At 47.4% G+C, this 23,130-nt stretch overlaps 2 long non-coding RNA genes across 3 annotated transcripts in view; one reads left to right on the top strand and one right to left on the bottom strand.

The window, feature by feature from the left end:
* LOC141982084 (uncharacterized) overlaps window positions 1-460 on the bottom strand; it is a 48,821-nt gene extending 48,361 nt beyond the window's left edge. The window contains exon 1 of the long non-coding RNA XR_012637947.1: window positions 346-460. This is a non-coding gene — a long non-coding RNA (uncharacterized LOC141982084). The remainder of the gene's footprint in view (window positions 1-345) is intronic.
* LOC141982085 (uncharacterized) overlaps window positions 1-23,130 on the top strand; it is a 179,518-nt gene that overhangs the window by 16,084 nt on the left and 140,304 nt on the right. The gene's annotated exons all lie outside the window — the stretch shown is intronic.

Here is a 23,130-nt window from a genome sequence, read left to right as displayed (position 1 = left end):
TAGATACCCACTTCAGGGTGTTTTACCTGAAAGTGATTTCAGATCTGGTTGGCAGTTGCACAGAAACAGAAGGAGGATCATCCAAGGATCACATCAGCCCTTTCTGCCACGGCATCACACTAGAGGGTCGTGGTCAGTTGCTTGTCTAATGTGACCCCTGAATCCTTTTCAGTGCTTGTATGATTGTCACCATCTTGGCTGATGCACTAAGGATTGAACTGGGGACCTCCAGAACTAAAAGCATGAGCTGATACAGCTTGAGATAAAGAGCCAAGCCTCGGTAACGGGGGACAGTAATAGCATCTGCAGTTTGAGCACAGAAGGGAACCAGTACCGCAGACTCACCAGTGCATTATGCTTGGAAGTTTACCGGTAGCCTTGACTTCCCCTTATCACATGATGGAGGTGACTGACTGGAACCTCATTACATGGCCGGAGTGTTAAGCTCACATTCTACAGTGAGGAGTGCTGGCTGGCTTTTCTCCTCAAATACTTTTATGTGGTTGTCAATATTTTCCTACTGTTTGCCATGGAACTATGGCAAAGTTCATGCAAATCTCCATTAAATAAAGAATGAAAGACTTGTGAAATTCTACAACCTCCTGCCAACTTGCCCTCTGAGTCCCCCCCCTCCCCGTTTCAGAATACAGTTAGCACTTTCAAGTTCTTTAAATCATTTTCAGCATGCAAGGCATGGATCATGTCCCATGATCACCATCTTTCATTTGGGATAGATTTGTGTTGGTACAAAGCACTGTGCAATCATTTATTATTAGAGAAGTGATGGGAAAATGGCGAGACAACGGAGCTCATTCGCAGCCTGGTTTTGGGTAGCTATGAATAAGAAGGTCCCTGCCCATCAAAGCTGGAGTGCTTCAGTTTGATGAAGTGCCAGCTGGATATTTAATTAGAAAATGCAAGTTTGCTGAATGTTTGTGGGCTACAAAATGAAATTCATTGTGTTGTTAAATGCATTCTGAATATTGGAATTTGGATAATGAAGCATACACTCCACTGATCTCTCTGTTGACCATAAATTCACATCTGATGGCAAATAGTTAAAGAAAGAGGCAGCAGACTGTATAATGTTCAAGATTTTGGAGTGACAATACAGTACTTTGCTTTCAAGACTGCAGGGTGTGCTGTTTATAAGGGCAAGGTACCAAATTTGTCAGAGAGAGACAATGTCTCAGCAGAGAATAACGCAGTAGGCTGCCAAGGTCTTTGTTCCTGCAGGATACTGGGTTAAAGATTTGCTGACGCCTTATGGAATACACTGAAGAAAACATTCCATTCAGGGAGGAAGATATTTTCAGTGGCCAAAGCTTTCTAAAGGGGACTAGTGACAGTGGATGCCGAACCAGAGCTATTTTAAAGGACACTGAGCTGTGATGCATAAAGCTTCTCAGTACAATGAATGTTGTTACTGGATCTAAAATGATCAAGCCCTCTCTCTGTTCTTTACAGCTTCATGTCTGTTTAAACCTCTGATCACTGTGCTTCATTAATCCCTTATTTATCTGTACTCAACAAGCAAATTACTTCCAGTAGAAGACAAATGGAAAACTACTGCTGTCATTTTAAAGATTCTTCCCTCTTGTTTACCCTTTACCTTTGCCTTTCAGACCAGGCAGATTGCAGGGCTGATTGCATATTAACCTTCAGGGTTAACAGAAAATGGATAATATTAAAAAAAATATTGTTCTGTCAAGTAAAACAGATGACGATTTACAGGCAACTTAATAAAGAGCACAGGGAAGACAGGGTGAGTTTTATGATACCAGGCTTTAAATACAATGTAAAATAGACTATAGTGCTAGCTAGGAAGGTAAAGTGGTAGCAAGAGTTAAATAATCAATAGTAATCAACAGAACTCTAAAAACATTCTGGGCTCGGGGAGTCAAGCTGTGCATTTTCTGGATCATAAATCATAATCTCTAATAAAGGTCCTGAAAAATAATTACTGCCCTCACGGATATTTATCCAACTGCCTTTTACTTAGAGGATGCTCAGCTACACCTGCACCACCTTATGGTCTTTAATGGGGCTGGGCAGGGGTAGAGGGTATAGTTCAGAGACAGTGGGACTGCACTGCACAGGTGGTCCTGAAAATGGAATTTAGTTACCTGTTGTTGATTGTGCAGCAGCTGCATTGCTTCTGCAGGGCTAACAGTAGTAAAAACATATTATTGTCACAAATTAGTAAACTGGGTTCTGAACACACACAAGGAATTTATATGCTGAGTTATTTTGACAGTGGTTCAGAGAGGAACGGCAGAATAAACAAAGAAGGCAATCATATGCTTTAAAAGAATTATGGAAAGAAATGAACAATGAGAAAGAATTTCATAAGAAACTAATATTACTTTGTACTTCCCGAGTGTCAGTCATCTGTAGATCTCAAAGCACTTTACATGCATTAATTGATTAAGCCTCACAAATACCCCTCAAAGTAAACAATATCCCCATCCTATAAATATGTAAATAGAGCCTCTGGCTTGTGCAGTATCACATGGGAGTCACAGGCAAAGCTAGGAATGGAGACCATGTGTAGTAAGGCCCTGATCCAAAGGATATTGAAGTCAACAGGGATGTTTCTATTGATGACACTGGGTTCTAAATCAGACTCTGCATCCCCAGTAAACTGAAGCGAGGGGACGGAAAAGAGCTAATAAAAGATGTGCATCAAGGAAAGCAAGGGAGGCAGAAAGGCACAGTGAAATATTGCAAGGTTGGAGGGGCGGGTCACAGCAAAAGAGCTATTTTTGCTCTATTTACACTGGCCAGGCTAATGAGGAAATGAGGGAACAGATTTAAAAATTTTATTAAAGCTAATGTTAAAATTATATAATACACAGGTTGAGAAAAGAGTGTCTGTACATCTGGGAATAGTGCTTACATTATTCACAAATACAAAGTTTGTTTTAAAGTCATAAGATACATTTAGTCCTGGTCTACACTACGGGGTTAGGTCAAATTTAGCTGTGTTAGGTCAATTTAAAAATGACCGCGTCCACACAACCAACCCCGTTCCGTCGACCAAAAGGGCTCTTAAAATCGACTTCTGTACTCCTCCCCGACGAGGGGAGTAGCGCTAAAATCGACCTGGCTGGGTTGAATCTGGGGTAGTGCGGAAGCAAATCAACGGTATTGGCCTCTGGGAGCTATCCCAGAGTGCTCCATTGTGACCGCTCTGGACAGCACTTTGAACTCCGATGCACTAGCCAAGTACACAGGAAAAGCCCCGGGAACGTTTGAATTTCATTTCCTGTTTGATCAGCATGGTGAACTCAGCAGCACAGGTGACCATGCAGTCCCCCCAGAATTGTAGAGCGTAGAATGTTTTTATGCTCCCCCAATCATTTCCGTCCCTGAGGTTATTGCAGATTACAAGGCAAAAAAACCACAGTCGCGATGACATGTTTTCTGAGCTCATGCCGTCCTCCCGCACTGAAAGGCCACAGCTTAATGCATGGAGGCATTCAGTGGCAGAGGCCAGGAAAGAATTAAGTGAGCACGAAGAGCGGAGGCAGGATGCAATGCTGAGGCTAATGCGGGAGCAAACGGACATGATGAAGCGTCTGTTGGGGGAGCAAACGGATATGATGAAGCATCTGTTGGGGCTGCAGGAAAGCCAACAAGAGCACAGACCCCTTCTGCATCCACTGTATAACCGCCTGCCCTCCTCCCCAAGTTCCATATCCTCCTCACCCAGACGCCCAAGAACGTGGGGGGGGGGGCAGGCTCCGGGCACCCAGCCACTCCACTCCAGAGGATGGCCCAAGCAACAGAAGGGTGTCATTCAAACAGTCTGATTTTTAGATAAGCAATGTGGCCTTGTCCTTCCCTCCTCCCCGACCCCACCTGGCCTACCTTGTCAGTTATCTCATTTTTTTTAATTAATAAAGAAAGAATGCATGGTTTCAAAACAATAGTTACTTTATTTCGAAGGGGGAGGGTGGTTGGCTTACAGGGAATTAAAATCAACAAAGGGGGTGGGTTTGCATCAAGGAGAAACACACATAACTGTCACACCGAAGCCTGGCCAGTCATGAAACTGGTTTTCAAAGCCCCTCTGATGTGCAGCGGGCCTTGCTGTGCTCTTCTAATCACCCTGGCGTCTGGCTGCTCAAAATCGGATGCCAGACGATTTGCCTCAACCTCCCACCCCGCCATAAATGTCTCCCCCTTACTCTCACAGATATTATGGAGCACACAGCAAGCAGCAATAACAGTGGGAATGTTGGTTGCGCTGTGCTACTCTGAAACCTATCAAAATGAAAGTTCTCCTTCAACATAACCACTGATTTAAGCCTGATTCTGCAACTGCTGCATGCAAACAACTGCCATGGCAGTACCCTAGCCAAGAAAGGAAAGGTAGTGTCTACAGTGGGCCAAATTCTCTGCTGGTGGAAAAGGGCAAAGCTCCACTAACTACAAAGATGGTATTAACTCTTTTACACCAGGTGCCAGTTTGGCCCAGGATATATCTATACATATGGAAGGCAGTCAACATAAACTGATAAAGACATTGGAGAAATGCCAACGAAACAGAATCACTAGAGAAGGGGTTAGATGTCGGTTGATGAGAAAGGAATAGAGAGTAAACATTAATGGTCAAATCTCCAAGTGGAGGCAGATTAAGTGGGGGTACTGCATAATTTACCATTATTATTCATTTGTATTGCTGTAGCATCTAGATTCCACTCAGGGATCAGGGCCCCATTGTGCTAGGTACAATAAAGATATTTTCATTAGTGATCTATAGGGATTTGTAAATTCAGTTGCAATTACATTTGCAGATAACATTGGAATAGCAGAAAATGTACAAAAGGACCAATCCAAACGGTAAAGTGACCTGCAGAGATTAGTAGAAGTGGGCCCTTCATCTGCCTGTCCATCTAAGCGATTATTTTATTTAGCTATGGTTCTTCTATAGTGCCTAATCAGCTAAACACTGTAATGAGATGAAATTAATAGGCATACATCTATGGAGAGCAACTCAGCAGTACATCTGCAGATAGGGGGACACATCTGGAAAGCATAAAGACCAAGGCAGACCAAAGGGTGAGAGAAGCCTGCAGAACAGCATCACAATAAATAAAGCCGTTGCTTTTCTCCAATATGCTTCACATAAAGGGAGATCAGCTGTCAAACTAGGGAAGTAATGCTGTTGCTGTATAAAGCCCTGGTGCAACTGCACATGGAATATCACGTGTACTTCTGCTACCTAAGTTGTGGAAAGATCTAGAAAAGCTGGAAAGAGTGCCAAAATGATAGAAGGATGAAAGATACGTGGAGGGACAAAAAGCACTCATAAACCCTGAATCTTCCCTACCTGTCATTTTAGACCAGATTAACTGGTGCGCTCCAGCTGCTGTGCATTGGACCAGAGACTCAAAGCCGCCATAATTCTGGGTTTGCATCTGCTCAGCATCACCAGAGCTGCACAAAGCAATCAGAGTGTACGGGGGCACCTGGATCCTTATGTCACCATTGTCACCAAATTCAAAGTGGATGTAAGATGCTACCACTCAGATTTTGGCACCTCCCTCCAAGTTCTATTGAAGTCCATGGGGAGTGCAGATACCCAGCACCTCTGAAAACAGACTAGTAGACGGTTGTATCCAATTTGCACAGGTGTAGAATGACTACATGGCAGCAGACAAGTAGTTCTGATGTTAGGGGGAACGATATTTAAAGTACTGTTGAAAAGTATTGCAATAAGGAGTGCCAGGCTGACCTTTTCTAGTGGTTTTTTCTGTCCCCACAATAATGATTCATCTCATTTTCTGGAAACACCCAGGTTTGCATTTATACATATCACTGAACAGGAGAATTTGGGTGTTTGATCTTTCAGAAAACAAGTTTAAAAACAACTTATAGTCAAAATGTTCAGTGAAGGGAAATGCAAGAGCCTGGAGTATTGAGAGAACAGGTGTATTTATTCTCATTCAAATTAGTTACTTATTAAAAGATAATGAAAACAGTGTGTACTGCAAGGAAGGAATAAATAGTTAAAGGTGCAGGTGATAAACATCTGAGGTAATGATTAACTAACCCATAAGCTTTTGTAACCATAACAGGCCTTAACATAGCTCAACATTTAACATAGTTTAGCAGGAGTAAAAAACACAGATCTGTGCCAAAATGTCCCAAAGTTGAATAACAAATGTCTCATCTCAGGACAATTTACTGTATGCGTGTGAGTATGCATGGAAGACTGAGTGCAACACTGCCCTCTGCTGATGGGAATATCCGATTTGCTTCAATGTGTGTAATCTTGTCGCAGTTTAGTGGCTAGCACAACAACACTATAAACTCGACTACTGCTGCAGAGACTGGAGATTCTCTTTGAGAGTAAGTGGGAGGGACCTGTGGTTTTGAGAAGAAAGTGCCAAGCTTTCCCCCTGCTGACAGCCACAAAGCTCTGTGCTCCCAAGGTCATCATAGAACAGCAACAACTGCATCTTCAATAAAAGTAACTGAAGGTGACAGAAATTACTTGGTTGCCAGGCAGTGAGTCTGCCACCTGATTGGGATTGTAGGAGGCAAAGAGGGTTATTTCAAACCTTTCTTTTTATACTTTAATAAGGAGAAATCTAACAGACAAAAGCGAAATGAGATTTACAGTGAAACCAAGACCGACAGCAAGAAAAGGAGAAGCCAGGAATTAGGAGTCAAGCTGAGGGTTATTTTCTTTCCGGCAGAGATAATGAGTTGATGCAGGATATTTGTTTTAGGACTTAAATTGTTCCAGGAGGGCCAGTATGGGACACCTGCCCTTTTCAAAACCTGTACTTCCTCTGTTTCACTTCACCTGTCCCTCCTATAGAGGAACTTGGAGTCTCTCCTACCAGCTGTCCTGCAGGCCACGAGAAGGCAGGTGGGACCAAAGGGCAGAGGAGTGCAAGATGGCTCAAGAGCCAGTGCAAAGAAAGGCCTGGAGAAAGAGAAAGACTCTTGTTCATTATAGAGCACAGCAGCAGCCACTCAGCAGAGAAGACCAGGCTATGGGTGGGGAATTAGGGTAGGGAGAGAGAGGCATACAGACTGTGTAGAGGGGAGGTGAAGGCTCAAAGAGGCATGGTGCTGGGGAGCAGGGGACAAGAAGAGGCCCGTGGAGAGGCTGGGAGAGACATGGGAAAATAGGATTTGAAATTGATGGAAGAATCAGGAGAGGGCAGAGAGAAAGACAGGGGATGCAGACAGGGCAAAGAGAACGCCACAGAATCCAGGAGCCTGCTGTCAAATATGCAGGGTTCTGCCTATAAGATGCAGGTCTTGCCCTCTGCTCTTCCATCTGTTCTTACTCTGTCTTCTCACAGAAGGCTCCTTCATGCTGACATTCCTCCACTTCCAACATCTACCATAGCTCCTCCCCATCCAGCTCCTTTGCTCCTGGTGACCGAGCCAATCTCTGGCTTTTCTCAGAGAAGCCTTCTGAAACACAAGTCCATCTCCTCCCTTCCTCTCCACTCTGTAACCTTTGCATCTTCCTGAATCGTGGGCCGTCCTTCTCCTTCCATAGGCCGGTGCATGCCAAACCTTCAGACAGCCACCACTACAACATTGGCTGGCCACATACACCTCTGACTCAGCACCATCCCTGCTGAAAGCCTCAGCTGGGCCTTCTCCTCCTCAACCCTAGACTGCTGCAATGCTCTTCCCCTCCCAGACTCCAGTGCGTGTCCAGTGCTGCTGCCTCCTTTCTGACGGGGACCAAGTAGTACAGCTCTCTCACCCCAAGCCTCTGGAGAAACTCCATTAGCTCCCCACCTCTTCTTGGGTCCAATTCCAAATTTTCCTGCTTTTACCTTTAAAACCCTCCACCTTACTTCAGACGATTGGGCTGAATCTCTGCTTGGACCTGATGCAGTCACCAGGTATGAAGTTCTCATTGACTAGCACTTTGTGCTGGAGAAAAAGACTACATGAGCTGCAAGGCAACAGAGAATCAGGATCCTCTTCAGTTTCTACCTCTTTCCCCTTCTAGAATCATAGAATCATAGAATAATAGAGTTGGAAGGGACCTCTGGAGGCCATCTAGTCCAACTCCCTGCCCAGAGCAGGACCAATCCCAACTAAATCATCCCAGCCAGGGCTTTGTCAAGCCTGACCTTAAAAACTTCTAAGGAAGGAGATTCCACCACCTCCCTAGGTAACGCATTCCAGTGTTTCACCACCCTCCTAGTGAAAAAGTTTTTCCTAATATCCAACCTAAACCTCCCCCATTGCAACTTGAGACCATTACTCCTTGTCCTGTCATCTGCTATCACTGAGAGTAGTCTAGATCCATCCTCTTTGGATCCACCTTTCAGGTAGTTAAAAGCAGCTATCAAATCCCCCCTCATTCTTCTCTTCTGTAGACTTCTCTTCCCTCAGCCTCTCCTCATAAGTCATGTGTTCCAGTCTCCTAATCATTTTTGTTGCCCTTCGCTGGACTCTCTCCAATTTCTCCACATCCTTCTTGTAGTGTGGGGCCCAAAACTGGACACAGTACTCCAGATGAGGCCTCACCAATGTCGAATAGAGGGGAACGATCACGTCCCTCGATCTGCTGGCAATGCCCCTACTTATACATCCCAAAATGCCATTGGCCTTCTTGGCAACAAGGGGACACTGTTGACTCATATCCAGCTTCTCGTCCACTATCACCCCTAGGTCCTTCTCTGCAGAACTGCTGCCTAGCCATTCGGTCCATAGTCTGTAGCGGTGCATTGGATTCTTCCGTCCTAAGTGCAGGACTCGGCACTTGTCCTTGTTGAATCTCATCAGATTTCTTTTGGCCCAATCCTCCAATTTGTCTAGGTCCCTCTATATCCTATCCCTACCGTCCACCGTATCTACCACTCCTCCCAGTTTAGTGTCATCTGCAAACTTGCTGAGGGTGCAATCCACACCATCCTCCAGATAATTAATGAAGATATTGAACAAAACCGGCCCCAGGACCGACCCTTGGGGCACTCCGCTAGATACCGGCTGCCAACTAGACATGGAGCCATTGATCACTATCCATTGAGCCCAACAATCTAGCCAACTTTCTACCCACCTCGTAGTGCATCCATCCAGCCCATACTTCTTTAACTTGCTGACAAGAATACTGTGGGAGACCGTGTCAAAAGCTTTGCTAAAGTCGAGGAATAACACGTCCACTGCTTTCCCTTCATCCACAGAACCAGTTATCTCATCATAGAAGGCGATTAGATTAGTCAGGCATGGCTTTCCCTTGGTGAATCCATGCTGACTGTTCCTGATCACTTTCTTCTCATCTAAGTGCTTCAGAATTGATTCCTTGAGGACATGCTCCATGATTTTTCCAGGGTCTGAGGTGAGGCTGACCAGCCTGTAGTTCCCAGGATCCTCCTTCTTCCCTTTTTTAAAGATGGGCACTACATTAGCCTTTTTCCAATCTTCCGGGACTTCTCTATCTGCTCACCAGATATTGGCCTCCTCTCTGTCTCAAACTCACCATCACTAGCACAAAAGCCTTCTATGAAGCTCCTTCCATCTGGAACAGCCACAAGTTTCTCTGCACCCCACCATCTATTTCTGAATCTCCTCCAAAACTCCCTTCCTTATAATTCTTAATTTCTCTCTCGTGCTGGTACTCATTATTTCAATCTATAACATGACTTAACTCAGAGCATTTTTGATTACCATCTGCATGAAATAAGTGATGAAAAAACCCTTGTAATAATCTCTATCATTAAAGGTTAAATAGGACTGTCTCATGAAAGGGTCCTTCCTCCCCCCACCCCCCCGAACAAATGCCCTATTATGTTCCACTTTCTCAGCTATAATTTCAAAAAAATTGTCTCTTGTTATTATGGTTGTGAAGAAAACCTTTACAAATGGGAATGCAGCAATGTCTGCCTGTTTCTGCCGTCACCCTAATGCAGTAGCTCTGAAGCCTGATATTCGTATGTGTGGGGCAGGGCCGGCCTTAGGGAAAATGGCTCCCTGGGTGAACTTTCTTTGATGCCCTTTCAGTACTGTTCCTGAGCAGCGGGTGGCCGCTTAGCAGGTGGAGCGACGGTGGCGCTGTAGGTGTCATGCTGCTGGGAGGGCAGAGAGGGGACACATTTGAGTGCCTGGCTCCCGCACTGCAGCCCCCTTTATTCTCTCCCCTGCCTCCTGGGTGGGCACGGCCCTTCTGCATCCTCTTGACCACGGCACCCCCCTGACCATGGCACCCTGGGCGGTTGCCCACGTCGCCCACCCATAAGGCCGACCCTGCAGTGGGGTGTTAACTCAGGAGTCTAATGATGACCCTGCAAGCTGCAACAGGGATGATTATTTCATAGTTGATCAAAACATAAAAATGAGGACGAAAGCCCTCATATTATAAAGTTCTGTACCACCTGAGTGGGATCCACCAGCAAGGAACCAAGCCCACAGAGTCCAGTGGAGCCTCCAAGCCACACTCAGGGAGAGCTAAGTCTGAAGACCCCAGCAGAGTATCTGAGTCCCACCAAGGTGGAACCAAACCCAAGGACCCAGCAGGGCATCCAAGCTCTGCCAGTGGGAACCAAGTGTTGCCAAATGTGGCACCTGAGTCCCAGTGAGAGACAGCAAAGCTGGAGGAGCTTAGCAGCCCACACAGGGTCATAGTGTAGCCTCTGGGTAATTTACTATGAGTGGGCGTATTGCTCTGGCATCTCATGTGGGTGGAGGTTGGTATGTGGCAGAGTTTGAAAGGATCCAACGGCTTTTTATCCAGTTTATGCCAGTATCTGAACTGAAACTTAACTAGATTAAAAACAAGCAATCCCAAAACAAAGACCCCCCCCCCCGAACCCCTCAATCTTGTCCCTTATTCATTCCTCTCAGCCGACAGTGAACGAGGAACATTCAGTCACTGATGTGCCCATGCTCTGCCGGCTGGTTTGCCTGCAGTACATTCTGCTTTAATTTTATCCTCCAGGATTTCACTGCAGATATTTTTTTTAAATCCCAAATGAAGCCCAACTTGTGTCCTGAATAATAACTAAGAATTGGCAGGGTACCCGGTTGCTTGCCTGTGCGCACTATGCCAGAAAAGAGACTCTGATGCACACCAGTTCCTTTCTTTTCCCCTGTGTGGCAGGGCTGACATCAGGGAAAGAAAAAATACAATTGGAATCCATTAAGAGTAATGTCCTGTTTATTTTCCTGCCTGCTCTCAGGACAGCTCAGACAGGGGAAAATAAATCAGAGTAAACTTGTATCTTAATTAATTGTATAGGAGGGCGGAGCTTGGGAATTGGAACATAATATCAATTACACACAGGCATAAATAGGTACTGTGCGTCTACAAATCTTAATACAGATCACGTGCAGGTCTGCCTAGGTGTGCTGTTGCCCTCCTAGGAGAACTGGAGGGAAGTAGGCTACTCTAGAGCCAGGGATGGTGTATTCTTAATCATTAGTCTTACAAATCTGCAGCCTCCTGGGACTTAGTGGTTGTCATTGTGCTGCACAAAGTGGCCACATGGACCTTCAGAGCAACAGTGGCGAGAGCAGGTAGTTCAACCAATGGTCCTCTGCTGCCTTTTGAGCTACAGGAAAACCTTGTTCAGCTGTGAGCAGTAGAGTCTGTGCCGCTCAACTGAGCTTTGTGATTCCACCCAGTAGAGAGTAGTAGTGCATACTAATTAATCAGTGCCTATCAGTACTATTATAATACAAGTGTCATCACTGTGTATTGGTGCGGGTTGTATCCTAATTACATTCGCTCTTGTCCCACTGGTATATAATTATCATCTAGGAACAGTTCTCACTCTCCCCTCCTTTTGCTTTGCTATAGAGGGCTTATTAGAGATGCCATGTGACCTGTAGTCATCCCCATTTTGAGTGGATTAGAAGAAAAGGAGAGAACAGGAACTGTGCCAGGGCATGGGAGGGAGGGAACAAAGGGAGGGCTGCATGTCCACAAATCCTTCACAAGGGGAAGGGTAAAGGTGTGTAAGCAGAGTCAGGATGAGCTCCACCCTGACATCTGGTGGTGAGTTGTGGCAAGTTGTGGAAAAGAATTTCAGGGGTTGATCTAATGCATAGGCACACCCACCCTGCCTAGCATGAGTCCATAGCTGCCCAAATGGTCACTTTGGCTGCTGTGGGATCCCCAGTTTCTCTGTTATTGGGGCAGGAATAATAAATTGTTATTATCCTGATTATGTGAATCAAGGACAGTGGAACTGTACTTGGCCTTTTGTTATGATGGAGGGACTTGCCATCAACTAAGTAACACTCGCTAGGCAAGGGACATGGGTTCCAAAATCTCAGTTAATTGAGAGAGGTTGTGGACAGGTATTAATACCTGGGGGTCTGAGCCCCTGGTGAGGGTGCTACATGCCAGTTGCATCTCTGTCTCTCTCCACTGTGGAATGTCAGCGCTAATTTTGATTCTATTGAGAGTCTAGTTACAGGCTGCTGAGCTGAATTCACTTTGGGCTAATGGTGTACTAGCACTGAGGCTCCCCTACTACAAGGTGAAATCACAAAAGAGTGGAAATTACTGAGTGTTGTGTTAAGTAGTGGGGAAAAGCATGGGACAGCTGGCAGAGCGGAGTGGCTGGTGGAGCGGAGCAGTTTGCGGGATGGCTGGAGTGGCTCATGGCGGGGGGGCTGGCATAGCAGAGTGATTTGTGGGATGGCTGGTAGAGCGGAGCGGAGCCCCATGGAGAGTTGGGGCAATCGGCTTCAAACCACGTAAGGTGCCCCTTAACCCTCCTACCTCCACCCAGTTGGGAGGTAAAACTCTGCAGATAAATTTTTGAACTCTGGGGCTGCACTGACCAAGGACAGAGAGACTTTTGGGTTGTTGGACTTTTAGGACTTTGGGTGAATTTTGGGTTGCTGGACTCAAGAACCAAAGGGAAAGGACATGGCCCAATTTGCTTGGGATGGGATGGGTTTTTGCTCATGGGTTGTGCTATGAATCCTGTTGGTGGTGTTCCCCCAACATAATGCCGCATTGTTTCTCTCTGTTATTAAAAGGCTTTTGCTACACTCAGACTCTGTGCTTGCGAGAGGGGAAGTATTGCCTCTTAGAGGTGCCCAGTGGGGGTGGTATATATTTGTCCCAGGTCACTGGGTGGGGGCTTGAGCTGGTTTTGCGTTGTGTTATTGGAGTGGAACCCTTAGATACTGAACCCGGCCCTTGTTGCTGCCAACTCTGACGGGCAGAAGGGTTACAGGTGCAACAACAACAAGCTGGGAACTGCCATTTTGGTCCTCTGAATATTCAGTGCCTCTTCCCATGTGGCAGCTTTGCATCCTCTAACAAGCACCTGCGCAAGAGGTTTCAGGTCATATTGTTAACACTGCTCTAATTGCAGCTGTATTCTCTGGAACAACAAGTACCGTAGATGACATAAATAAATAACAAAGTGATGAGTGAAAGCCCTCCCGGAGTCAACAGGATGGTTCGAGGGACTGGGAATGGAGGACGGGGCATTTTAGCTTTCAGTTCACTGGCTCAAATCTAGCCAAGGTCAGTGGTGTTTGAAAGTCATACTGAGTGGTTGACCAGATGAAGAATCAAGAATTTCTCTCTGCCTGCATTATGCTCAGTCTTACATTAGCCCAGGGATTGGCAACCTTTGGCACGCGGCCCATCAGGGAAATCCGCTGGTGGGCTGGGACGGTTTGTTTACCTGCAACGTCCGCAGGTTCAGCCGATTGCAGCTCCCATGGCCCACGCTGCTTCCCGCAGCTCCCAATGGCCTGGAACGGCGGACAGTGGCCAGCGAGAGCTGCAATCGGCTGAACCTGCAGACACTGCAGGTAAACAAAGCAGCCCGGCTTGACAGTGGATTTCCCTGATGGGCCATGTGCCAAAGGTTGCTGATCCCTGCATTAGAGTATCTTCAAATCTTCATGTGACTAATACAGATTCTTTTGTTGATGGCGTTAGGGAGAAAAACAGGGAGAAGAAGTGGAAAATGGGAGCAGTGTATACTTATCATGAGATCTGTCCTGTTGTTACAGATGTGTTGCTAAAAGAACAGAAGGAAATAATCACTTCTGTGGAAGAGAAAAAGTAAGATCCCTGTGATGATATTTAATTTCTTTGATAATTTGTATCCAAACTCTTATCCTTAACTAATCTTTTAAACCAAACTTTATCAGCTGCCTTATTAGCCTGTGGCTGTGGACTCCGATTTGTTTTTGATGGTCGCTGTGGTCACCGTAGCTTCTTCTTTTTCTGAATTATTTTTCATATTCATTAGTTCTGCCAGACTTCTGTTCGCCAGCAGTGAAGCAGACACACAAGGCCTTTGCTTTCATATTTTTCCTGTTAAAGTGCAAGAGGAGAATGCAAAACATGTCTGCCAAGCCAAGGCTGTCAATAGTTGGCCAAGGCCTGATGTATTCCAGAGAGGAAACTGTAGTAAGCAAATAATCTTAAACATGAACACCAAACATTCACATCTGAACTTTCCTGCATTTCAGGAGTACAGATCTGGGAGTTTGGTCTGAGACCTTGTAGGGTACATCTACACTGCAACAAAAACCCGCGGCACCGAGCCTCAGAGCCTAGGTTAGCTGGCTCGGGCTGTAGGGCTAAAAATTGCAGTGTTAGACATTCCGGATCAGGCTGGAACCTGGGCTCGGAGACCCTTCCCCCATTGTGGGGTCTCAGAGCCTGGACTGTGGCACAAGCCCCAATGTCTACAGTGCAGCCTTACAGCACTGCAGCCCAAGCCCGACTCAGCTGACCCAGGACAGCCAGGTGTCTTTTATCGCAGTGTAGACATTTGGACTCAGGCTCATAGGGACCTGATCCAAAGCCAGTGAATGAATAGACTTCCATTGAATTCACCGGGCTTTGGGTCATGTCCTAAATACATGCCACCGTAGGACCTGATCCCGTGAGCAACTTTAGTTTGAATTCAGCCGAACTACTCATACGAATACAGTTACTCAAGTGGGCAACTGTTTGCTGGATCAGGGTCTTATTGAAAGCCCTCTTGCCTCGTCAGGGTAGACCAGGCCTAAGAGTCGATAACCATGGTTGTAGGACAGTCTGGTCTGGAATACATTTTGCAGATGTGGTTATGAAATGATCTAAATAGGCCTGACAAGTTATGTCTGCCTGGATCCTGTTTAAGCCATGCTTAAAACCTGTTCTGCTAATGCAAACGCTTCACTTGTGTAGCTTTTCCAATAGAAACCAGCTTTGTTTTAAACCAGAGGTGGGCAAACTACGGCTCGTGAGCCACGTCCGGCTCGCGGGATGGTCCTGTGCTGCCCCTGAGCTCCCGGCCCGGGAGACTAGCTCCGGGCCCCTCCCACGCTGTTCCTCCTCCCCTGCAGCCACGGGGCCGGGGGGTTGGATAAGGGGCAGGGGATCCCGGGGGGGCTGTCAGGGGATAGGGAGCAGGGGGAGGTTGGATGGGGTGGAGATTCTGGGGGGGTGGACAGTCAGGGGACAGGGAACAGGGGGCGGTTGGATAGGGCAGAGGTTCAGGGGGGGCAGGGGATGGGGATCAGAAGGTGTTAGATAGCGGGTGGGGTCCCGGGGGTCAGTTAGTGGTGGGGGTCCCGGGAGAGGGCAGTCAGGGGACAAGGAGCGGGGGGCGTTGGATGGGTGGCGGGTTCTGAGGGGGGCAGTCAGGGTGCAGGAGGTGGGAGGGGTCAGAAAGGGGGGCAGGGGCCAGGCTGTTTGGAGGGAACAGCCTTCCCTACCTGGCCCTCCATACAGTTTCGCACCCTGATGTGGCCCTCAGGCCAAAAAGTTTGCCCACCCCTGTTTTAAACAATGATTTTTGCAAGGAAAAAAATCTCCCCCCCCCAAAAAAAGTTGGTTTCTGAAATCCCCCCCCTCTTTTTTTTTACCCAGTGGCAAATTTTTGAGAGGAATAAAAGGAAAGAACAAGGGAAAAATGAGAAACCTAATTTTTTTTAGTGGGAAATTTATAGTTTTTTTTTAAATTTCCCATAAAATTTTTTACCTCTTCCGACCTGTCCTATTAGCAACACAGCTAAGGGTACCAGGTTGATCCTCAAACTCATTTCATTGCACCTCCCTCCTTTGTGTCTGTGCTCCTTTGTGCCCCCTGCAAGTACATATGCTGCTGCCCAGCTCCGAGGGCAAAGCGGCGAGCAGCGGCTGCTGGCGAGGTGCCCAGCTCTGTAGGCAGAGCCGTGCCAGCAGCAGCGCAGAGGTCGGGGTGGCCATGTGAAAAGTGATGATGTTAGTCAATATCACTTTTCGCAGCAGATTAAGTGCCCCATTGCCACCCTTACATCTGTGCTGCAACCCCAGGCCTGACAGCTGGATCCCTGCTGCCACCTCCTGATGAGGTATTGAGATGAGGGGAGAAGAACCCGGGCTACCTCCTGGAGGGATTGGGGGCGGGGAGGGGAACCTGCCTCCCAGTGAAGGATTGGGGTGGGGGATGGGGTGAGAAGATCCCGAGCTGCCCTCTGGAGGGATTGGGGGAGGGGAAAAGGTCCTGAGCTTGGGTTGTCAGCCCTGGGTGGCGGGGAAGGGGCTGGATCCGGCAGTCAGCCCCCAGTGGCTGGGGGGTGGGATCCGGCAGTCAGCCCCCAGTGGCTGGGGGTGGGATCCGGCAGTCAGCTGCAGGTGACGGGAAGGGGGTGGGGGGTCTGGCTGTCCCCTTTATCCCTTCCCATCCCCCCCCGCACACACCTCTCGGGTGTGCACAACCCTTCTGCACAAGCCCCAGCTGCCAGGGGCTGACAGTCGGAGCTCTTAAAAAGCGTACAGCTTGGGCCTCCATTGACACATTCCCGCGCCTGCCTTGGGAGGCCCGCCCCATAGTTTGCGAACCGCTGAGTAAAGTAAGCTGAGAGCAGGGACCATCTTTTTATTCTGTGTTTGTTCAACACCTAGCCCAATGGGGTCGTGGCCCGTGACTAGCTCTGTGGTGCTACTACCATAGAAATAGCAACAGTGAATATATTTGAGTTGTCTCTGAACATCCTGGTGACCACTGCTGTCCTAGGGCTGGAGCACATGGCTCTGCCGTCAGTCTCCTGGCTGGAGCGGGGTGCTGGACACCTCTCCAAGCGCAGCCCAGGGACAGTGCTATGGTTTGACAGATCTGCCTCTGGGCCACCTTGTTGTTTTTACACTTTTGCTGGGCAGGTATTACTGTATTATTATTAACATTACTCCAGAAGCATTCAGAGGTGAGGGTGCCCCTGTGCTAGGCACTGTACAGACATCAAATAAAAGGCTACCTCTACCCTTAGGGAGGCCTGCACCTTACAGGCACTGCCCATGTAGCTACTCACCTCGGGAAAAGGCTCTGGCAGCGGGCAAAAACGCTGGCAGTGGGATGCTAGACTGCTAAAAATATCAGTGTAGACAGGGGAGGCACTGCTTGGGCACGTAGAGAGCAGTGTAGGGTATATACCCTGTGGGGTTCAGACCATAGGCGCCGACTCCATGGGTGCTCCGGGGCTGGAGCACCGAGGGGGAAAAATTAGTGGGTGCTCTGCAGCCACCGGCAGCCAGGCTCCCCTCCCCGCCGCTCCACCTCATCTCCGCTCCACCTCCTCCCTGAGCGATTCGCGTCCCCGCTCCTCTGCCTACCTCCCAGCGCTGGCCGCCGCCAAACAGCTATAGCAAGCTCCGGGAGGGAGGACCGGGAACATGGCACGCTCAGGGGAAGAGGCAGGGCTGGGGCGGGGATTTGGGAAAAGACTTGGAATGGGGCAGGGAGGGGGTGGAGTTGGGGTGGGGACTTTGTGGAAGGGGTTGGAATGGGGGCGGGGCAGAGGTGGAGTCAGGGCGGGGGCAGGGGCAGAGGGGGGTTGAGCACCCACCGGCGCAAGCAGAAGTTGGCTCCTATGGTTCAGCCATGTAAGGCATTCTGCTCTGCTCCCATGTACCTCACTGCTATTTATACCCATGCTCGCTGGATGTGCAATGTCTGTGCTATGCATGACACTGTAAGGATAGGTGTACCGAAATACAGGCCCTGCCACAAAGAGCTCGCAATCTAAACAGGGAAAAGATGTAACAGGAGGGTGTGGATCCCTTCACGGGGAGGAGAACAAGGGCGCTGGTATTTCTACAAATGCTATTGTATCCATGAAGTTAAATTAAAGAGGGGGCAGAAATCAGCTGATGTTAAAATAGCCCCTACTTCTGTGCCTGAATTTATGGGCCAGATCCTTGACTGGAGTAAACTGACGCAACTTCAATGGAGTTATGCCACGCTACGCCAGCTGAGGATCTGGCCCAAAGTAACAGTGTAACATGGTCTGCATGCTAAGCTGTTCTGTACCAAGCTTGATGCAAACCCTCAGTGTATTAACATGTTCATCCTTCCTGTAAAGTACAGTCACTCTATAAACAGCTGGATGCTAGGAACTCTTTACTGGTGGGTTTCAGAAAATCTCTGTGCCTTCCATTCCCAACTCTGCAATCACAGTCAGCTTGCCAAAGCCATTCTACTCACAGAGAGCTACTGTGCCCACCCAGTAGTCCCACCTCATGCAAACAACCAGATGGATGCATGAAAAACTAAATTCAGCACATGACTCTCCAGCTTATCACATGCCCCCTGCCAGCAAGTACCAGTCAAGAGACCTGTGACCTGAGCAGGTCAGTGGATGGAGATATCAGGGCTGGCATTAAAGATGAGCCAGGGAGGCCATGTGTTGATCCAGATCTGGTTTACCCTAAGATTTCTTACTAATATTATTTATTATTTGGATCACTGTAGCACCAAGGACCCCTAGTCATGGACCAGGACCCCATTGTGCTAGGCGCTGTACAAGCAGAAACAAACCCCTATGATTGGCTGTGGTCTCAGCACAACAGCAGCCTAAATGTTGTTTAGTTTTTTTTAGGCATCGGGTCAAAGGAGAGTTTTGAGGATGGTTTTGGAGGAGGATCACACGGTAGCTTTGCAACTGTTTATGGGGAGCTCGTCCCAAAAATAAACGGCATCACAGGAAAACGCACAAAGGCAGTTGTCTGACAATTTTACAAGTGGAAGATGGAGGCTGGTAGCATTGGCTGATCGATGGTCACAGTCAACATCTCAATAGCGAACGAGGGATGATAGGTAGGATGGGACTAGATTGTAAAGGGTCTTGAAAGCGAAGACAAGTGGACCAGGTTTGGTGCAACTGGGAAAGAGAGTGGAGGAGGGTTTCTGGGGGGAAGATTAGGAGCTCAGTTTTAGACATGTTGCACTGGAGTGGACAGCTAGACATCCAGGAGGAGATGTCAGAGAGACAGAGCTGAGATTTTAGTTTGGACACAAGGAGACAGCTCTGGAGTAGAGAGGTAGATCTGTGAGTTGACAGTATAGACAAGGTAGCTTAATTTGGGGCTGTGGGTGAGATCACCCAGAGATTAGGTACAGAGGGATGTACGGTAGTGTACTCACCACCATGGCTCACTTCTGGGGCTCAGCCCTCCAGCCAAGTCACAAAATGTCACCCCCCTTCTGGGATATCAAAAAGGTCCAGCTTGAAAGTTCACAAATGGTCCCAACAAAAATACCCTTTGTCTCCCCCTGCCTTGGGCCTTTCCATGGCCCATCCTTTGGGGTCATTCTTCAGCCCCACCCTGGGCTCAGTATTCCTTCCATTGGGCTTGTGTGCCCCTGAGTACTGGTAGGGGATCCCGGGCCCATCCTCCATCCTGGCTTCTGGCCCAGGGATCTTGTAGTAAGCAACTACGTCTGCTTCTTCAGACATGCTGCTGTTTCCCTGGGCTGCTTCCTACCTCTAATCCCCCTTGTGCCCCTTCCCTTAGCCTGTGCTTCACACAGCTTCCCTTTGGTTCCCAGGCCTCTGGCCTCTCCCTAGATCCTCCCAGCTTCTCCTTTCTCTCTTCTGCCTCCCTTAGGCTGACCAGCTCTCTGTGGGATTCTCTCCACAGGAAGCTCCTGTCTCCTCTGAACTCTATCCCCTACTGAGTTCCCTCAGCTCTTCATAAGGCCCAGGTACCTAATGAACTTTATCTAGCTCTGGACCCCTCTCCCCACAAGCCAGGAGCTAGCACCCTTTTATTTCAGTAGGGGAAGGAGCTCTAGTTCGTAGCTACTGCTATCGGATGCGTTAGCCTCTCCACTACTCCCTCACCCCCTTCCACCTAAATTTCCCCTTGACCTCTGTGAAACTGCATTCCATCTCAGGGCAGTGCCGTTTTATATATCCCCTAAAGTCAACAGGAACTGAGACTGTTGGACCCTTGACAGGCTCAGGCCCTACATCAGTGTTTTATGTTGGCTCATCTCCATACGTTGTTCCAAGGAGCACCAGAACAAGTAGAATACACCCTTCATCCCCACCACATTCTTTCTTCGTTGGCGTCATGCAACTGATTTCTATCATCTCTACCGAAAACAATAAATGAAGAGGGCCAGTAAGAATCCGCTCCAGTGCGGTTTGTGTCTGTGTTTTGGGAGCGTGAGATCATCACCCAGACTGGATTGGAGCATGTAATGCTACATTCTTCACAAAAATCACAGAGCACATCGAGGAGTTTGTTTCAAAAACGTAGTGCTCAAAATGTTGATATTTAGCCAACGATTGCCCTCTAGTGATAAGAATGCCGTACTTCCGTAGTATATTATTCTGGGCTGTTTTGGAAACAGGCGTATATGAATTGAGACTTCGCTTCCAGTATTTGTGTTTCTTGGAAGTTGTAACCATTGTTCAGGGACCCAGTTAGGGTCCCACCTACACTACCAAACAGCTGTGCATTGACAGTATGGGGACAACTACACTGAGAGGGGTTTTGCACTGTATATGGGGCCTTTGATGTGTAGCATAGTTACACAGATAAGAATTGACTCTCAGATATGTTACTGTAGGTTTCTTCAGCTTTGTTCTAGAAGCTGATGCATCAAAAACCATTCTGTTCATAAGATTACAAATGGCTCTCTACCAGGGGTTCTTACAACACATTTTTTGGTGGCCTCAGCATGCGGCCACCAACTCTTGCTGGTGGCCATTTTGACATTTTCCCTAAAATAATTAATTGATAGGATAAACCAATAAATATGCACATATACATGTCCAAATCATTGTAATTTATTTATTTAGGATTTTTTTTGGCAGACCCAATAATAAAAATAATGTACAGTTATCTCTATTCCTTGTTGGACCTAAACAGAATAGAAACACAAATAAGGTGCTTTGCATGTTCTTGTCTTTTTCTCTTGTTGTTTCTTTTGCTTTTTTGGTTGCTTTTTTTTAAAAAAAACTTGCTGGTTACTCAGTCTGCTATGAAAAGTGATATTAACAAACTGTCAAGTTTCCTTCCCCACTCTGAACTCTAGGGTACAGAAGTGGGGACCTGCATGAAAACCTCCTAAGCTTATTTTTACCAGCTTAGGTTAAAACTTCCCCAAGGTTCAAACTATTTACCTTTTTCCCTTGGACTTTATTGCTGCCACCACCAAGCGTCTAACAGATATATAACAGGGAAAGAGCCCGTTTGGAAACGTCTTTCCCCCCAAAATCCTCCCAAATCTTACACCCCCTTTCCTGGGGAAGGTTTGATAAAAATCCTCACCAATTTGCGTAAGTGAACACAGACCCAAACCCTTGGATCTTAAGAACAATGAAAAAGCAATCAGGTTCTTAAAAGAAGAATTTTAATAGAAGAAAAAGTAAAAGAATCACCTCTGTAAAATCAGGATGGTAAATACCTTACAGGGTAATTAGATTCAAAACATAGAGAATCCCTCTAGGCAAAACCTTAAGTTAGAAAAAGACACAAAAAACAGGAATATGCATTCCATTCAGCGCAGCTTATTTTCTCAGCCATTTAAAGAAATCAGAATCTAACGCATATCTAGCTAGATTACTTACTAAGTTCTAAGACTCCATTCCTGTTCTGTCCCCGGCAAAAGCATCACCCAGACAGAGAGAGAGAGGCTTTGCTTCTCCCTCCCCCCAGCTTTGAAAGTATCTTGTCTCCTCATTGGTCATTTTGGTCAGGTGCCAGCGAGGTTATCCTAGCTTCTTAACCCTTTACAGATGAAAGGGTTTTGCCTCTGGCCAGGAGGGATTTAAAGGTGTTTACCCTTCCCTTTATATTTATGACACAAACATACAAATATTACTTTTCATAGCAGACTTACTCAGCCCCAGCAAGCCTGAGGACAAATTAAGACCTGGATGGGGATGTGGGTACGGAGGCAGCGGGGGCCAAGGGTGATGGAGCACTGAGGGGAGGCAGCAGGCGCCAGGAGTGTTAGTGGGGAGTGAGCTTGGGACCAGAGCTCACCACTTCGCGGCCGGGGAATGGAGCTCGAAGCCCTGTGGCTGGAGCCTGCCACCAGCCACCTGAGGGCTGAAGCCTGACCCCACCGTCCCTGAGAAGGTGGGGAACTCACACCTGCTGCCTGCTTTTCCAGCTTTTGTGTCTCCCGCGAGGGGCAGGGCCCAACCACTTCTGGAGGCCCTGGAGGAGGGTCTGCTGCTTCCCCTGCACAGCCCCCAATTACTGCCCAGGAAGCTGTGGCTGCTAGAAAAGCTCCTGGTGGCCGCATGCAGCCACAGTGGCTGCATTGGAGAAATGCTGCTCTGTTGAATGTGGCTATTACTTTTTCTCCCACCATTTGTCTGACTTCTCTATTCAGCTTGTAAGCTCTTTGGGGCAAGTACACCACCTAGCACAATACAAATAATGCTTCGCTCTTTCCATCAGTCGATTGCAGGGCCCTTTACAAAGGAAAATGAAACTTTTCCATGAAAAATATTATTTTGAATGAAACCCTAGTTTCAAATTAAAAAAATAAGTTGTGAGAAAATTTTCAAAAAGCTGTAGTGAAAATAGCATTACCCCCATTGTACAGATGGGGAAACTGAGGCACGGAGCAGTGAAGTGACTTGCCCATGGCCACCCAGCAGGCCAGTGACAGAGCAAGGAATAAAATCCAGCTCTCCTGAGTGCCAATCAAGTGCTCTATCTACGAGGCCACACTGCCTCTCATGTGGCTCTGATTTCAGTCCAGGACTCCTGATGCTCTTGTAATATAAAAAATAGTTCACACCTCTTAAAAATTCCACATTTCCAAATTAGCAGAGCTTCTGTTTTCACTGAGGTCAGGTTGTTAATTTACAGCATTGATTTCTTTTTCCAGTTTCCGTGGTGCTCATTTAGCATCTGAGTGCTGTCCCATAATCGAGAGCAAACAG

Source organism: Natator depressus, chromosome 2, assembly GCF_965152275.1.
Source record: "Natator depressus isolate rNatDep1 chromosome 2, rNatDep2.hap1, whole genome shotgun sequence".
Lineage (NCBI taxonomy): Eukaryota > Metazoa > Chordata > Testudines > Cheloniidae > Natator > Natator depressus.
The sequence above is the reverse complement of the archived record's forward strand: the minus strand, read 5'-3'. Positions and strand labels throughout refer to the sequence as shown.